General features: G+C 38.9%; 1 protein-coding gene across 2 annotated transcripts in view; it reads left to right on the top strand.

Annotated features, from left to right (window-relative positions):
* Nucleotides 1-11571, top strand: part of LOC141799744 (monocarboxylate transporter 2-like) — a 62785-nt gene extending 51214 nt beyond the window's left edge. For both annotated transcript variants that reach the window (XR_012599258.1, XR_012599257.1), the window contains exons 3-6: nucleotides 7586-7726; nucleotides 10180-10304; nucleotides 10481-10567; nucleotides 10723-11571. The gene's annotated coding sequence lies outside the window, so the exon portion shown is untranslated. The remainder of the gene's footprint in view (nucleotides 1-7585; nucleotides 7727-10179; nucleotides 10305-10480; nucleotides 10568-10722) is intronic.
* Nucleotides 11572-14993: the final 3422 nt, after the last annotated feature.

Genomic DNA, 14993 nt, shown 5'->3' with positions numbered 1-14993 from the left:
GGATCAGGGACCAACTCCGCTCTGCAACCAAACAGGTCACTCATGCTTCCCCCTCATGCACCCGCGCTCATCCATACATGCATACATATGCAAGAACCTATGAACCCGGCCTACCTGCATATGGTAAAATATACTTCGCACGAGATCCTGAAAAATTTCGCAGTTGAGGCTATCAGGGTTTTTTTTGTGTCAATTAAGGGGTCTCGACACTCGTATTGACTAAAATCTTATATTTCACCAGAATGATGTCAGTGCATTTGAATACAGCTGCTTGGTGCACATTTAACTATTAACCCATAATTACCATTACAATTTTGTTATATTGTCTTTGCACAAAATTTTAACAACAATCAAAGCTTGTGTATATTTTTTAAACTGTGGAGCAAACTGATCAGCGCGATTTCATGTTGTTGGATTATCTTGCAAAAACTGACGTGCTTTTTCCCAGTCTGAAAAGGACTGGTCCAATCACCATCATTTTAGGAGAGGCAGTTGCTACTATGACTACTAGGCACGAACCAACTGAACGTTCAAACATCACTAAGGCTGTCTGTCAAACTAATTTTGTTTAGTTTACTTTCTAGCGCATTCCTATTGGTTCATTTGATTTGTTGCTTTGACATGAAATGTGATTCATTCTTTCTAGATAAGGTGTATATCTTCCCCAATCCTATTCAAACATATCACAAAATTAAACCACAATTAAACTTTTCAAATCATAATAATTTAAAGAAAAGAGGTAGAAATTTATTTTCCCAACTTTATGGGCGAGCGTATATTCTTGAAATGGTGTGTCAGTCAGTTAAGGTTGTTATGTTGATTTTGTAAAATCAAATAATGGGCATAACAACCCTGTAATAAAAATGCTTTATGCCACTCCTTGGTGTTAGTATTAACAGGAGATGATAATCTGATTGTCACAAACTGTGTTGGATTCATTAACCAGTCAATAAATTTCCACTTTGCTCAGTTTTTCATAATATGGTTTATGATTTAAAATGGTATGAATTGAAGGTTTAAATTCCATCAATATTGGCATCCTTGTACCACAGCTTGTACAAAAGAAAGATTGTTGTCACTTAGAAATTAACATCTTTTTTTTAAAACTGTGTGCAGGTATGAGTTAATGCTTTTATTCTGCTTCAAATGCTAATTAGAGAATGTTGAAGTACAGACTAATTTAGTGTCACAGTTTGACTTCCATAATGACTGAATCATGCCCACCTGCCCTGAAGTAATGTGTTGCTGTGTCCTGTTTTGAGCAGGTTTTCTCTTAAGATAATTTCCACAGTTACATTTATGCTTCTGAGAGACAGTTTTCCCTACATCAGAAGGACATAAAAAACATAAATAATATGCAAATGCAGTAAAGCAACACATTCAAATGTTTCCTCGACACATTCCACAAACCCACATCTCATTGTCAAACATAACTCCAAATCACTTTCCTTCACTCTTACTCTCACTCTCTGCTCTTTCTTTCTACAACCTCCTTGATCTTGTGTCATGCTGACGGGTGTAATTGTCAGATGGCCCTTGCTGCACAGCTCTCATGTGTGGAGAGCCTGAGCGCGGTAGGTGGGAGAGGCCAGCGGTTGAGGTGGGTCGAGGTTGTCGGTCTAGTCCTCTCATCCTTCGGGCAACAGCAGCTAGTTTGGTGATAATTGCACAGTGGAGTCAGTGTTCATATTCATGATAGCCCTGAAGCAGGCCTCTCCTCCTGTGACTGGATGTCTTTTTTTTTTGGCTGCTCTCACACATCTCCTCATCTTCTTCATTTTACATTCAACGAGCTGCAGGGGCCTAGTTCTCTTGGAGCATTAAAGGACTATTATTCTTGTTTACAGCAAACGTGTGAGATTTTACAGTTGTTACTGCATGGAATAAATCTGAACAAAGAATGTGCCGAAAGTATATGTAGATTAAGTAAGAGATAGTGTATGTGCGAATCTGGTCATTTGAAGTTAAGAGCCATCAGTGTGTTGTAAAGCATGTTATAAGGTGATTATGGCATGTTAAAAGAAGTGTGATTTACATCCTGCAGTCTTTAGTGAATTAAATTCAGTAAAAATCTCAACTTTTCTACCAGCAGTCCATTGTGTGCAATGAAAAAGAAATCTGAAGCTTGTAACATGATAAAAAAAAGACATATCTGAAGTTTTAATTTATCGTTTTTTAAAACAAAAAAGTAATAAAAATCATCCTCTTCCTTTAGTGTTTATTTCCAAATGTTAAAGCATAGATTCTCTGCAGCAGGTACACACATTTCAGCCCTGTTTTGTATCTAGTGCTGGAGGAGATTTAGGCTTGCAGCTACTGGTAGAGCATTAATCCCTTTTTCACCCAAGCTAAAATTAGTACAATCAGTTGTACATGCTTTTGGTTTGCATTTGGGGAGGAAAGCATAGTTTGCTTTGCAAGAAAGCAGGAAAGCCCACTCTCAGGCAGAGCTAACCCTTAGTTTGTCCTCAAGTCCATACAGCGTTGGGCCTGTTAATAGAAAACAAGCAAGGTCACTTAAGCTGAGCCAAACAACGTGATCCCAGCCAATCAATAACACTGACAGCGCCCTCTGACCTCCAGGGGTGTGTCCGGACTTTATTGACCAGGGTGGCCCAACTGGGGCAGTGACATAAACAAATGGCAAGGGTACAAAAATGTGTCCGGACACATATGATGTAATAGCACTTGTTTTTTTCAATTCAAGCAGCCTGATGCAAAGCAGCCCAAATAGTTGATTCAAACATAAGTCCCACCTCTGAGGAGACAAATAGCCATTCACGGTTTAGAACTTTGGGGTAGCACATTTGGGGACTAATCAGATTTTAAAGGGCGCCACAGCCATCTTCCTGGCCACACCCTTGACCTCTTCTTCTTTCTCCTGCCACAACACCTTCTTCGTGTCCTCAGATTGCACTGTACAAAAAGGTAGACAGCACAACCAGACCCCAAAAGTGAAGCTAAAAGTTTTTGAGCTCTACTTACCAATTGTATGGAGTTTGGGTCAGAAATCCAGCCTCCTCCTTATTAATAGCTAAGAAATCCAGGGGATGTGTCCAGATTATTTTCTGGGGGCGTCATACATAGATCTTATTTAAAAAGTGAACTAAAGTATGATTAACGTAACTTTTTATTTGCAAAAAATAATAAACATTGTACTGTGTAAAATTGTACAAATACTTGGCCTTCTAATAGTCCATGAGGTTCAAGTTTTGATCTGTGAAAGACAAACTGATAGACATTTCTGCCTGGGGTGGCCAGGCAGGGTGGCCAACCAGATGCCAGGGGTAATCGGTGGCCACATCCCTGCCTATATCAAACTTTAGAATCGAGATAAACATCAAAGATTTGTTTACCATTGTTTCTGTAAGTACAGTTGTTTTTCATAATGTTGATTTTTTTTTTTATTAGTTATTTGATGCTGAAAAACCAAAACAAGAGTTATCAAACTCTTGTTAGTTGTGAGTATCTGCTTTAACCACATCTGAGGGTTGAGAATAGGTAAAATGTGTGTTTTGTTTGCAAAAGACACAACACATTGATAATGTGGCTCCTAAAGTCCATCCCTACAGCACAGGCTCTGCGTCTGCAAGATGTCAGCAGCCACCTTTGTCAGGGTATTCTGGCATCACTTTTTCACAGTATGAGAGGCTGCTTCCAGCTTGAAACATGGCTCCAACACGTTAATGATAGCTCTCAAATAACATCACCTAGTTGGCTTGTTTTAAAAATATAATTGCCCTGAAAGCTGTGTCACTGACAGCACAATAAAGGTGACGCTCAGTGTTAAAGCTTTATTTACAGCTATATCTTTTCAGTGAGGTACTCCTCAGCTAACACTTAAACAACAACAACACAGCTGCTTTAAAGACAGACCTAACTTCACAGTTATTAGAGAGAGAATCTCTGACACCTGTATTTTTAAATTCTTTCATTTCTTCCCTGTTTTGAGGCTAACGTACCCTCAGGCAGCAAATGCTCTTGATCCTGCACTGTTGCTACTTATTAGGGAGTGAGAGTTGTTTTCTGGCATAAATTAAAGGGGGCGGAGCTTTTGAAAAAGCACCAAAAAGAGGGACGTGTTTGTTTTGGCTGTTGATTTCCAGTTTCAGTAAGATTTCTGGAGAACTGAATTGTCCAAGTCCTCTGATAGAGGAAAGAATAAAAACAAACTGCTGCTCTTTCTTTGCCATTGTTTGTACTTTTTCCTAATGTTTGCCTTTCGTGACTTGTTGGATGATATGAAAGCATGACAGAAGTCAAAAGCGGAAAATGTTTCTTTGCTGGAGCTTAACAGACATCAGAAACATGACAATGTGCCCCAGGCAGACACTGTGTGAAAAGGTTTTAAAAGTCACTGCTTTAATTCTTTGCAAAGCATCTTGGAGTTCATCTTGTTTAGTCTTATTTTTCACCAGGCCAGACCCATCAACCAGTTCATTTTCGTTTTTGCTGGCCCGAGGGGTTTGGGCTGCTGTCATTCTAAACTAATTACCACCAGCTCCGGATGGACTGGGCCAATCATAGTTCTTCATTTAGAAATTGGGTGGTTTTTTTGCGGTAATGACACAGGAAAGCTGCTGCAGCTTCTTCATAAACTACTGCAGTTGTTTTGAACAAAGTTGATAATGTATTCTTAATAAAACAAAAAAAAACTTACAACTTTTTTTGAAGAGTTTATTAGTGATAAATGTGAGTTTACTGTCAGTGCTGACTGGATTTTCTGCTGTGCTGCACAATCACAAAACACTGATTGGAAAAAAGGTTTGTCCAACCTTTTTCTTGTATGGGTCCAGTAAAGTCAGGCCAGCTTCTTCTAAAAAGTTACAGTAGGTTGTGTCTACAAATAGCAGCATTTTTTTTTAATTAATAGAGGTCATATGGGAATTATCTATCTATCTATCTATCTATCTATCTATCTATCTATCTATCTATCTATCTATCTATCTATCTATCTATCTATCTATCTATCTATCTATCAAAAACAATGCATAAATTAAAGCTGCAAGCAGCGATGAGCTGGATACTTGCCAATCAGAGCATGTCCTAGCCATCACATGTGTAGCAAAATTTGGCTCAGCCAAAAGCCATAGGTGTAGGCATGATAGTTATGGCCAAAAAATTTCAGGCCCGTAGCTTAAAGTAAATGGCATGGCTGCGTCCTGGGCACAACATTGAACATGTGTGTCTGTTTTTATGCAGATCGGAAAAATTTTAAAAATTCCAAACTTTGAGCCTATGTCGTAGCCACAGTGAAAAAAATTCTGAAAATTATAAAAAATTAATTACGATTATTGATCTTCATTGTGTGTAGTATACACAAGCCAAGTTTGAAGTTGATGTGAAAAAAACCCGGGACTAGTTTGTTCATTACATAGCCTAGAAATTGCAAAATTACAATGTTTAGGTCCAAATAGCGAAGTTCGTGTTCGGAAATCACAATAGTTGTAAGAGACTTTTGTTGGGCTGAGAATGCTTGTCATACACACCACATTTCAGGGCTGTAGCTCAAAGTAGTCCGAGGGGCTGCAGCTTTAAGCCCCTAGGGGGCGCTTTGGAGCATTAATTTTATGCAAGCGGTGGAATCATACATTTTTCACCAGGATTGAATTTTCGGGCTAGCCTTTTTTCCAAGCAAAAGGCTTGCAATTTGGGGTTAAAGGCACACACGGAAGAAAAAGAATGGAGTGTCAGTGGCGCACTCGGATAGTGCCCTTGGTCAGTGATAGGAAGGTTGCAGGTTCAAGCCCAGCTCTGGGTGACACATGGCGATGTGTCCTTGGGCAAGACACTTAACCCCAAGGTGGTCCCACTGCTGCGTCAGTGGTGTGTAAATGGGCATTAAAGGGTATGAATGTGTTACACATACTGGTGGATACCTAACTTAGCAACTCTGTACCATCAGTGAGTGAATGTGAGAGGGAATGGGTGTGAATGGGTAAGTGGGACCTGCGGTGTAAAGCAGCATGGAGAAGTCCAAGACTAGAAAAGCGCTATATAAGCTCAAGTCCATTTACCATTTACCAAGAATAATCGCAAGGGTTTCAATAGGGCTTCGCCCCGATTCTCAGGGCTCGGGCCCTAAATATTGCTTCATTAAAAACACAAAGTAGATGCAATACATCCAGGTGACAGAGTTAATTTGCAACTCCGGTCTGTGGTTTAGCTTCCAAGATTGAAGTAAAAAAAAGTTGGGTTAGGGAAACTACACCCATAAAATTACACAAAAAGATCAATGTATATAACAAAATTGAGGACTTCACCTAACATAAATGATAAGCTATGATGAAAGAGCAAACAGTTAAACAACCACATTTTTTTAGGTTTAAAGATTTATACAGTCGGGGTGCGCAGACCTGTGTTTTTTATCTAAGTGTTAAAAACCTTAAATTCTGTCGATTTTTAGTGTCATTATGACTATGTGTCTGAAGAACCATTTTTCCTTTTTTTTTTTTTTTACCATTTTAATTATCTGTTTATTTCAGAGGTGAAAATTGTGGGGGTTAAACTCATTTGTCACTCTTCATTTTATGGATGGTAACTGATGTACAAATTCAATATACACCAAATATGATTCTGTATCTTACTCATTTCTGTTGCAAAATATATGAAGTGCAAAAAGTTTTGACATCTTTACGGCTGTCATGACATTTGCTTCTTCAACATTTTAACATCTTACGTGGAAAAATTCTTGTGCTCCAGCAACCCCAGAAGGGGATGGCAGTTGGATGGAAATGCTCATGTTGAGTAATGCAAACAAGCATAGGAAAGCCAAGGGTCCCTGCACTGATGCAACCAGCACCAGAGAATCTTTAGCTGAGCTAAGCTGTGGCCTAATAACCAGAGAATTTACAGTCAGAAACCACTTACGATAAATTATTTATTGAAGTAGATATCTCATAGTAATTTTATTTTTGAGTTGTCTGTTAACCCTGTGGTGCCTGTTGTCGTAAATTTGGGACATACTCTGTCAGGTCTTGATGCAGCTGAAATGACCTTTGTATCTCATTATTACCTATTGGTTCATATTCTACACATAACAAAGATTGTATCAGATCCACTATGTCGCAATATATTGGTCAGGGGATGAACTTCTTATGTCTATACATATAATATAACTTAGCTATAACTATTGTGTATAATACTCAAATTTACAATCTCCACTTAATTTAACATCTGTAAGAATGCAAAGACACATAAAAACACAAACAATCTGTTTTTATAGTTGTTAATTCAGGCAGTGAAGGGTTAACTTACCATATGATTGTTCCTACCCTTGAGTAGACAAACCAAAATTTTACCAAATTTGAAGAGTTGAACAAAAACTATAAATACTTGAACTAGTTTGGAGCAGCTTTCACAAAAAAAAGCATTCACATGAACAGAACAGAAAATTAATGTTCCAGTAAGCTACACATGAAGTACAGTCTTGAAATTACAGATAACCAAAAAGTTGACTGATGAATTTAATGAGTTGGTGAGCTTTGTGACCACTTTAATTTTTAAAGCAGGTGAATTTGTCTTTGTAATCACTTCTGAGACTCAGGCTCAAAGTTCTTAATCTTTTTTTCTGTTCTTCTTTCAGAAGGGGGCACATGTGAAGTGATCGCTGCTCACAGATGCTGTAATAAGAATCGTATTGAGGAGCGGTCACAGACGGTCAAGTGTTCTTGTCTGCCAGGGAAGGTGGCTGGAACCACCAGAAACCGGCCTTCATGTGTTGATGGTGAGTATTTCAGCAGAATAAGAAAAAAAACAATTTCAGGTTTTACTGTAATGTTTTCGAAACGCAACAGGAGGAGAAATATTAGTTTTGAATCTGTTTTTCTTGCAGGGAGTAAACTGTTCTCATTTCTTTTTCAATCCAAGCAGATATGATTTGTGTTACACAAAAAGAAAAATTCTCCCAGACAACTCCACAATATTTTTCAGATCCAGAAATTTGTATGAATAAAAGTCTGTTGCACATGAAATACTCTGTCCTAGATAGGATTAACATTACCTGGGATAATGTCACAACCAAATTTGGTTGCTGACAGTCAGCTGAAACTATCTGCAGGGGTAAGCTTTCCTCCAACCCCAGACAGTCAAACACACCCGAGGCAAGAGTGAAGAAAAAGAATCGCAAAGCAGAAGGATGCAGAGGAAAAATAGCTGTTGATTACATAGGAACCTTTAAGGTATTTCATGGCTTTTTTTATGAGCTTTGACAAATGTCTGCTACACTAGCTCAATCCCTTGTAAGAAATGGATTTGGTGCTGGGTTTTGACACAACCAAAGCACATATTGGCTTTAGCAAAACCTCTCACCTGCAGCTTTTATCTTAAATCCTTTTGCAAATATTACTGCAATCTCTGAGCAGACTGGGGGAATTTGAGGTCTTTCGATGTCAGCTCTGACAGATTCTTTTCCTCCGTCACACATTACACACCATTTACTGTCTACTTACCCTGTATTTAAGGCAATTTTCTCCTCTGACGGCAGAAATGTGGCGTGCATTAAAGTCAAGTCACAGTCACACCTACCCATCCACTCACTCAATGAAAAGCCTCGGCTCAACCCTCTGTATTCATGTGTGACTGCACGTTAGAAAGAAACTGCTCTGGAACGGACAACCGTTTTGTCTGAACTACACGTGTGACATGATGAAGTTTATGCCAACTTTGACATGCATATTTAAAAACCAGGATTACACACCCCTTCTCACTTTTCCATATTCATACTACAGCTTCTTTTCTTTCATCTCAAAATTGGGGTTTGAAACTGAAACACTGTTATAAAGTTGAAATGAAGAATTCTAGGTTTTCAGTTAATATTCAACAGTTGTCACCATTTTACCGCTTCCATCATTTATGAGGGGATGAAGACGTATTATATGATAAAACATCTGTATTTTAAGGGAAAGAGTATTCGATAACCTTTAAGCTACTGTCAGACAACAATGTAAGCTAAAATATGACCACTTCGTACGTTAGCAAGGAAATAAATACAGACAAGAAATTAAGTAGGAATGATAATTTACATTTTCTATTTATGAGTAAAACAACCCTATGATCAGTAACATAGGCTTAAAACCATCTGCTAATTTATAGTAATATCAGCTAATTACTCATCTAAGGTAAATGCTAACATTGACTGAAACTATATCTATCTAAAGCAACATTTCAGAGGCTCCTTCAACTCAGTCTTTTCCCAGGCAACATAGGATGTATCTGGGGTTGCCATTATTGCTCAGTAAGTAGAGCAGGCGCCCCATGTACAGAGGCTCACAGTACTTGATTTGCTGCATTTCTTTTCCCACTATCTCCCCACCCTTCCTGTACCTCTCACTCCAGCCATCCTACCTGATAAAGGCTAAAAATACACCAAGCTAGTTGTTGCAGACCAATTTGCTTGACATGGCAAACTCTCGAGCAGCTGAGGAATACGCTTTTCACGCTCATATCTCAGTTGGATAGCTAGTTAGCTACTTTTAGCTGCTGATTGAACCGAACTGAAAATGATTAAATCGGGAACTTTTTGACTTTCAACCAAGGGGCAACATCCTGTCAGTGAAAATGAAGCCTATGCGGAAGTGCTAAAAGTTGCTTTTTATCGAGAATCTGGTTGAGGCTGGCTGCAGAAAGACCAGCAGTCACGTACACAGCCAGCCATAAAAACAGACTTTTATGGCATTTAAAAGCATATTTACAGGCTGGTTCAGAAATCGGCTTGGGTCTAAAATGCTCATTTCACTATCTCACACGTTGTACGATAAGGAAATTTATTTCTTTCTCTGCGGTTTAGAAGCTATTAGGGTCATTTGACCAGACAAAGCTCAGGTCATGTGACTGGGCGGGTGCCCTGTAGCTGTTCACAGCCGGGGTCATAGCAAATGTGGCTGCGTCCGCGGATTGGCTTCATTTCACGGTTTCAAGAACAGATGGGTGACGTCGTCCATGTTTTATACAGTCTATGCTTTCAATCTTAGAAACAGTTGTTTCACTTCATCAAAGCATTTGAGTTCCTCACCCTGAGCATGGCATTACAGGAAATCGTCCTCTTGTTATGCCTGACATGTGATCACATGTCAACGGCCCCTTGTGTCTGAACAGCCTGGTGCAGGTATGTGGTTTTTACACTCCACTGGAGTGAGAGTTACCTGAATCACTATTTCTCCTCTGTTTTATTGCCTGTAGCATCCATAGTAATTGGGAAGTGGTGGTGTGAGATGGAGCCTTGCCTGGAGGGAGAGGAATGCAAGACGCTACCTGACAACTCGGGCTGGATGTGCTATGCAGGCAACAAGATCAAAACCACAAGGGTAAGATAACCTCTCTTGACCACAGGAAACAAGTCATTATGGCTGAACAGTGGGGGAGACATATACAGCACTGTGACATCAACACTAAAGCATAGTTATTGAAATTGTCTTTTTCTGCAAATTGACTTGTGACAACAAAATCAACCCTTTAATTTTCTCCTTTTTTTTCCTATCAGAACACTCAGCCATATACGACATCAACATATTAACACTTAGAGGAAAAGATGCAAAGGAACGCCTCTGCTGGAGAGGTTAATCAGCAGGTTGGAAAATGCATTTCTTCTTGGATTTCAGTATGCTAATCAATTTTATTCAACTTATAAAACAGCAAAGCAATGCAAAAGGGCAAAACTGAGAGTTGATGTTTATGTCTGTGATGTTTACGTTGTTCCCATTCTTCTTTTCCTTCTTGTTTCAGCACTGTCACAGGACCAATTATCACAAAGACTATGAACCTATTGTTGCTTTAAGAAATGTGAACACTTCTCAGATTAAAGTGTAAAAAGATGTAGAATACATAAAGCACATCCCTGCCCGAGGCTACTGAAAATACTGACGCTCCGAGCTGCCTATGGGGAACTTCATCATAACCTTGTAATGAATATATTTTCATCATTTCCTTCCAACTTTGAGATGGAAACGAGACTTTCTGTGCATTTGGATTATTATCTGGAGAGCATCTGATGTCTCTTCTTCAGACATCAAGAGGACAGACATGCACAACGAAGCAGCAAACGGGAGAGAGATACATCAAAGGACACAAGATGAGCGAGTACAGTAGTTGACAGCCCTCAGGATTTTCTTTTTTTAATATTGTCAAAGGAAAAATACTGTACATAAATTGTTTGTCTTTTCTTGTGTACATGAGATTTATTTATGATTGTTATGAAAAATTATCATTTAAGTCCCTGATTGCAGTCTTGATCTTCTTCCTCCTTACCCACAGAAACCTAACACAGCCAAAGTTCAAAGATGCAACACTAAGAAGATACATCGTGAGGGAGACCTTTTTTTCATATCAGCTTGTGTGTCTTTCTACTGTACATTTTACCATTTGTTTGTATGGTACTTGTTTGCCTTTGATCACCTCTTAAATGGATCCAACCTCGGTGACCTGTCAACTACCCTGAAACTGATCGACTCACCAAAAATGTGATACCAGTAGGTTGTTTTTGGATACTTGAAATGCCTTATTTGTGTCAAATCATGCAATTGATGATAATGTACATATGAAGCCATCTCTTGACATGTGCTGAGATTTCATTAAAGTCACTGTTCCTGTAACTAATGGGAGTGCTTCCTGCCTTCACGGGCACTTGTAGTTACATGTTTACCAACCAATACGGCTATATATCTTTTACTTCTTCTTCTTTTTTTTTTTTTTTGTTTGTTTAACATCTACGATTCCATGTCCAGTTACGTGCAATAACCAATGAGAGCAGCAGACAGGAGATCAACGGGATGTGATTTTCTTTTCAGCTCTCAAGCTACAACTGAGCCCAGAGCCAAGAAAAATATGGAGAAAGAGGATTTGTGATGTTACCGACCATATTCTTTTCTCAAACACATGCCGAGATGGCCAGCTGACAACACCTATCATTCTCCGTGTTTGTTTATCCTCTAACATCAGGTTTGATCATGTAATCTTCGGTGAAATCTCGTCTGTCACATCAATTCCCCAAACACCAACCTAGGTGTGTTCTCTAACAGTACTATAGAAACATTTGGTATATGCAATCAAATAGTTGTAATGCTAAAAATACTTCTTGACTGTATGTATGTGAGTGGTCTACCACAATTTTAAGGTGGATCAGGATCCAAAAGCTATTTTGTATTTGGCCACCTCATGCCGATGTCTGTGTAAACCAGAGGTCGCGTGAACCAATTATTCTCAGTCTTTGACAGAATTATTTGAGCAATGACGGAAAAATCTGAACGTCACTTTGACAGATTTGGAACCCAAGAGCGATCCAGCCCATCACTTTCTTTGTTACACAACCATTCATTAATTACATACAGCATCTGCAGTCCATCCTCTGTTGGTGCCGAGCCTGCATAGTTCATCAGGCACTATGTTGTCATGTTGTTTTCACAGGTTGTTTCTGAAGGCGCAGCTATGAAGTTATTGTGTTGGAGCTCACTGGTAAACTCTACGACTCTGAGACCGCCTCTCTCGTACATTGGGACTTCAAAAAATGTACTGAATTAACAGTGGTCATTCCAGTACCCAGTGTAGCAGCAGAACTGGGCTTCAGCCTCCATAAAGTCAAAACAGATGTGTGAAGTCAGCTGTCTGTGGCAAAGACACATAACCTGATGCTGACCTCCTCTGAGTTTTTTTAGTTTAATTTTTCTAAAAAAGTGTTTTTTTTTCTTGCTGTGAGAATATTTTCTACTTTACAAAGCTCTGGAAAGCAGAGTGGGTACCACTGTTCTTATTTTCAATTGTCTACTTTTTTATTAAAATTTTCTCTTTCTGCTCAATAAGCAATGTAATCGCCTTGCATAATAACGCTGCAAGTTGTATTTAAGTTGCTTTTGTGATGACATGCTAAAATATAATTCATATCTAATAGGTCTCGTCATCATTTTTTGTAATAGAGGGATCATTTTTCATTTTGACTGAATTTTTACGGCCCTGTCCATCAAAATGGCGAACAAGTAAAATATCTAGCACAGCGTATGGTGTGTACCCTAATTTCAACACTTATCAGCCTCTGCCTGAAACATGTTATTCCCTTTTTTTTCGGTGCAAAGTAAGACAGTTTTATTTGTCATGAAACAACCTCAAAGTTGTGCCTTTGCAGCCCTCATCAGAGGTTAGTGTTTAGCACCCACTTAGCTACCCATTTAGCACAAGTTCACTGTTGCACGGCCTGTGGTTATGATGCAGCCAAGGTTTAATGTGGCTTGAAGTTCTGAGCCTCCATGGAAGGTCTTCATTGTTGGAACAACCCCAAAGGTCAGCAACTGTTGAGACATAAATCCTGTTTCTACTGTCTTTGTTTACCAGAGATTCATCAGTGAAGTTGCAGGCATAAAAACGTCCTCCTTCCTCTGTGTCTGTCTTTGTAAAAAAAAATAGCTGAAATAGACGAGACATCCTGAATTAACAAAGAGCGGAGCAGACTGTTGAAACAGACTTTCAATGCAAGGAAAAATTTGGACAAAACTCTGAGTGTCCTTGACAAAGCTGCCTTGTTGGCATGTCCTTCAGCATTGTCCTAATTGAACAGAAGAGCCTGATGTCAGGTTCAGGTGCTCTCAAAGTTCTCAGAACAAGCTATTCAGGGAACCCAAATAACATGTCCAGGTTCGTAGCATTGTTAATGTATCTTAATATTACAAAACTTTGCCAAGGTTTAATATAAACATCCAACTTTCTATTATTAAATGTTTGTATATGGATAAGCATAATAGGTCTCCTTTGAAGAAAAACATCCTTGAATCAAAAAGAATAAAAATCCTCTTCTTTCCTTTTCATTTTTTAGTGCAAGTATTTATCATTTCACAGCACGGGTCCCCGATTACCTATACATTATGAACTGAACCACGCATATTTGTGTTATACCACCTTTACTTTCTGCATTAGCCAACATCTATCAACTTCTTCATCTTCCCTTTGACCTGACTATACAGCCTTGGTATTTTTCAACTTATATTGCCTCAAAGAGATTCAATATTTCAGCTCCAAAGTATGAAGTGGCTCTTAGACACTAACCCTTTTTCCAAAGACTGGGAGCCCTCATGTCTTAACAGATGAAGGTCAAAATAACAGATATTATGCCCATCACTCATTTGGAGTCGACAACTTACAAGCAAGTGATATGAATTTCAAAGTGAAAGCCTGTCTTGATGAGGATGGAGATATAGCTGTTGATACTCGAGTCGATTTAATTGGATCATTGCTCAACCAGTGGATGAATCAATCTAGAATGATGAGCTGTTACACTTATAATAACAGAATATTAGCCTTAGTGTTGACTTTTTAACACGATGTTTGACACACCATCATGAAGTTGTGGTGAATACCAACAAATGGTGCACTGGTTTTTGAAACAGTTTATAAACTCTAGCTACTTGTAAACAAAAATTGGGCTATGTAGTGATAAATTTGGAAAGTTTGTTTTTGTATTTTGTAGCTATGGACACAGCTAAAAATCAGAAAGCCAAATACAATTCCTGTTTCTGTGGTTCAAAAATGAAGCTGGATATAAAGCTAGCTCAGGTAGCAGTTTTCAAGCCTGCCACCCAGGCTTATTTACTGCAGCCTTCCTTGCCCTCTGTACACACAGGTATATATTGTAGCAAGGAACGATTACACACTTAGATGAATGGGTAACAGGACCAGCTCCAATTTTTACAGCACTTTGATGCAGTATCTCAGTGGGATACTGACCACTGCCTTCACAGCCTCTGCCCTGCAGTATCCATTCTGGAAGGAACTCTGGGTGACTGCTGCTGCTGCTGCTGCTGTGCTGGGTGCCATCCATCTTCTGGAAAAATGAAACTTCTTTCTAGAGCTTAGACTCCATTATTTTCTCTGTCCACTTAAAATCAGCTTTTGTAAAACTAGTTCTTCCAGTCATGAGAATTAAATTAATATAGATCTGCACTATATTTTTTTTTGCCAGGAAGAGCTTCCCTTTGTGGTGGTGAATATCTCATTTGTGCTTGCTGGTTAAATAT

Source organism: Halichoeres trimaculatus, unplaced genomic scaffold (genome assembly GCF_033239565.1).
Source record: "Halichoeres trimaculatus isolate MK-OKI-2021-1 unplaced genomic scaffold, fHalTri1.1 fHalTri1_scaffold_11, whole genome shotgun sequence".
Taxonomy (NCBI): domain Eukaryota; kingdom Metazoa; phylum Chordata; class Actinopteri; order Labriformes; family Labridae; genus Halichoeres; species Halichoeres trimaculatus.
This window is presented reverse-complemented; position numbering and strand designations above follow the sequence as displayed.